Source organism: Octodon degus, unplaced genomic scaffold (assembly GCF_000260255.1).
Source record: "Octodon degus isolate 3935 unplaced genomic scaffold, OctDeg1.0 scaffold00035, whole genome shotgun sequence".
NCBI classification, from domain to species: domain Eukaryota; kingdom Metazoa; phylum Chordata; class Mammalia; order Rodentia; family Octodontidae; genus Octodon; species Octodon degus.
The window spans coordinates 4,397,828-4,401,448 of record NW_004524611.1 but is presented as its reverse complement, the minus strand read 5'-3'; the positions used below and the strand labels follow the sequence as shown (position 1 = coordinate 4,401,448).

General features: G+C 44.8%; 1 pseudogene; it reads left to right on the top strand.

Annotated features, from left to right (window-relative positions):
• LOC101575420 overlaps positions 1-3,401 on the top strand; it is a 54,824-nt pseudogene extending 51,423 nt beyond the window's left edge.
• Positions 3,402-3,621: the final 220 nt, after the last annotated feature.

Below are 3,621 nucleotides of genomic sequence, written 5' to 3'. Positions count from 1 at the left end.
CTCTCTCTCTCTCTCTCTCTCTCTCTCTCTCTCTCTCTCTCTCTCTCTCTCTCGCTCTGTCTCAAATAAATAAATAAATAAATAAAATGAAACAGACAGTTCTAATAAAAGTAAACCAGTTTTTAAAAAAAAAAAAAAAAACATCCCATTGCATGGATGCTTTACAGTTTATAAGCTCCTCCCACCTACTACGGGACTATTTATTTCACTGCGGGTATTGGCATTTATGAATCAAGCTGCCATAAACATCTCAGTGCAGATTGTAGCACGGGCATAGTTTTCATATGTACTCTTTGGGGGTAAATATCAAAGCACACGATGTCTGGATTGTATGGCAAGGGTTAGGTTGGTTTTGTAAGAAATTACCAGTTTTCTGTCCTGAAAACTGGCTGAACCATTTTATACCACTACCAGCCCTACACTTCAGAGTTCTGTGTGTTCCCTAATCTTTCTGACATGCAGTGGTTTTGGTGTCTTGTTTTTGCCAATCTAATAGATACGCAGTGGATTCTCATTGTAGTTTTAGTTCACTAGTGATATGATGCTAAGTACCTATTGTTATGTTACTTTTCATTAATATGTCCTCTTACCAATGTTCTGTCCATATATTTGCCACATTTTCATTGGGTGGTGTCACGGTTTGGAGTCTTTGCAAGGGAAACATACAATACAGGACACATTTTATAAGATTATTTTATAATCACCCAAAGAATCATATACAAAAAGTGCAGGAAGTCTATCCACACACTAAAGACCAAAGAATCCAACTGAAAGCCTGGATCCTAATATACTGCATGAGTCCAGCTGAAAACCTAGAGCCCATAACAGTGCCTCTCACAGGTCCTGTTGGAGGCCCAGAGCCACGACAATGACTCATGCTGACCTAATTCATGGATCTGTGCTGGGAAGGTCCAAAGTTCAGTGGTGGAAGCTAGGAAAGTCTGTGCCAGTCTGTGTTAGCAGCCTTAGGGATCTGCACCAGAGCCAGGAAGCAATACTCAAGGTAAGAACCAGAGCTCCCCCAAAAATACCACAGCCACCCTCAGCAACAGTGAGGTCGCGAGCTCCCCCAGCAATGAGGACAGCTGAGTTCCCATCAGGAAAGCCAACATGACCAGCTTCTCCAGGGGGCTGAGAAGTGCACCATCTTCCCCTCTGGCACCAGGAAGCCATGCTCAAGGTGAGGACCAGAGCTCCCTCAAAGTGAACCACAGCTATTCTCAGCGACAACGAGCCTCCGAGCTCCTAGAGCCAGCAGCTTCCAACAGCTCCAACAGCTCACTCAATAGCTTCCCTAACAGCGTCTGAACAAGTTCTCCAGTTCTGCCTCTTCTGCTGCTGGCAACAACCCTCCAGTGGGCCTCTCACACCCAGCACCACTCTAGTTCAATTCAGCTGGGGTTAACAAGTCGACTACCAGTTAGAAATCCCCTACCGGTTGTTAGTTTTGTTTGTGTTCTACCTGGTCACATAGGTGTTCTATAAGCATTTTTTTCCTGGTCTGTGGCTCGTCTTCTCATTCTTTCTCAGGCTTTGTCAGATACATCTTTTGTGAATATTTTCCAAAGTCTGCCCTCGTTGCATTCTCTAGGGAGTGCCCTACTACAACAGCATTTTTCATCTCGAGTGAAGTACAACTCATTAATTTTTGCACGGGTCATGCCTTTGGTATTAGATATAAAACCTCACTTTGCTGCATGCAAGATCTCTTAGATTGCCTGTTTCCTGTGTGATCTTGTAGACATTTTACAGTTTGGCTGTTCACTTTTAGTTCTGCGATATATTTTGAATGAATTTTTGTGAAGGGGGTAGAGTCTGGATCAAGAATTATTTGCGTATGTAGGTAAGTATCCAGATAGTTAAGACCATCTTTTCTCCAATCTACTATCTTTCCTATTTTGTCAAAGATCTGTTGACTGCATGTATGGGGCTTCTCCTTGAGCTCTCAGTTCTGTTCTAGTTAACTATTGGCCTACTTACCTGCTCTCTTTTTCACCTCTGCCACGCCATTCTGATTACTTAGCTTTACACTAACTTTTGAAGTTGAGCCGTATTCTCCTCCTCCTTCACCCTTCTTCAATATTCAGCTGGTTCCACTGTGTCTAATTTCACACTTCAATTTCTTGAATTCTGCAGATGCTGGCATCTCTGTGGCGGCTGTGGCAACGCTCTCCCAGGCCTCATCCCGCAGGTGTAGAATAGCAGCCCTTAAGAAGAAACTCATCGGGGCTGGCGAGATGGCTCAGTAGTCTAAAGCACCTACTTGGAACAAGCTTGGCAAAGCACAGGGACCGCGGTTCATCCCCCAGCACCACATGCCAGCCAGTGCCGCCCCCTGGTGGGCTGAGCTGGCCCCCCCACACACACACAATAAATAAATAAATAAATGTTTAAAAAAAAAAAAAAAAGAAGAAGAAGAAACTCATCGCCCCTGTCGCAGAAGAGGATGCTGGGATGCCAAACAACAAGATCACCATAGTAGATGTGGGGTAAGTGGGTATGGCGCATGCTATGAGCATTCTGGGAGTCTCTGGCTGATGAACTTGCACTTGTGGATGTCTTGCAAGATAAACTCAAAGGAGAAATGACGGATGTGTAGCATGGAAGGTTGTTTCTTCAGACGTCTAAAATTGGGGCAGATTAAGATTACTCTGTAACTGGAAACTCCAAGATTGTGGTGGCGACTGCCAGAGTCCATCATCAAGAAGGGGGGAGTCACCTCAATTTGGTGCAGAGAAACGTCAATGTCTTCAAGTTCATTGTTCCTCAGATTGTCAAGTAGAGCTTTGACTTCATCATCATTGTGGTTTCCATCCAGTGGACATTCTTACCTATGTCACCTGGAAACTAAGTGGATTGCCCAAGCACCATGTGATTGGAAGCGGATGCAATCTGGATTCAGCTTGATTTTTCTATCTTATGGCTGAAAAGCTTGGAATTCATCCTAGCAGCTGCCACGGGTGGATTCTGGGAGAGCATGGGGACCTGAGTGTTGCCGTCTGGAGTGGAGTGAATATATGGGTGTTTCCCTCCAGGACCTGAATCTGGAAATGGGCATGGACAATGATAGTGAGAACTGGAAGGAAGGGCATAAGATGGTGGCTGAAAGTGCCTACGAAGTCATCAAGCTAAAAGGGAACACCACCTGGGCCATCGGCGTGAGTGTGGCTGATCTTCCTGAGTCCATCCTGAAGAATCTATCCAGGATTAACCCAGTATCACCCATGGTCAAGGGCATGTACAGCATTGAGAATGAAGTCTTCCTGAGCCTTCCCTGCATTCTGAATGCTCGGGGATTGACCAGCATTATCAACTGGAAGCTGAAGGATGCAGAGGCCGCTCAGCTCAAGAACAGTGCAGATGCCCTGTGGGACATCCAGAAAGGCCTAAAGGACCTGTGACTACCGTGTTCTGGGCTGTAGAGGTTTAAAAACTACCCTGTGACTAATCCTGAGCCTTTAGCCTTCATCCACACCCATGGGTCAGAGTTTGCTCTTCTGTAATATGTGATAGGAGCCCACAGAATCAAAGCCCAGGAATGGATTAATGTTTGCAGTGTGAGCTTTGAACAAATAAAATAAACTATTGCAATGTTAAGAAAAATTTCATGAGTTCTATTCT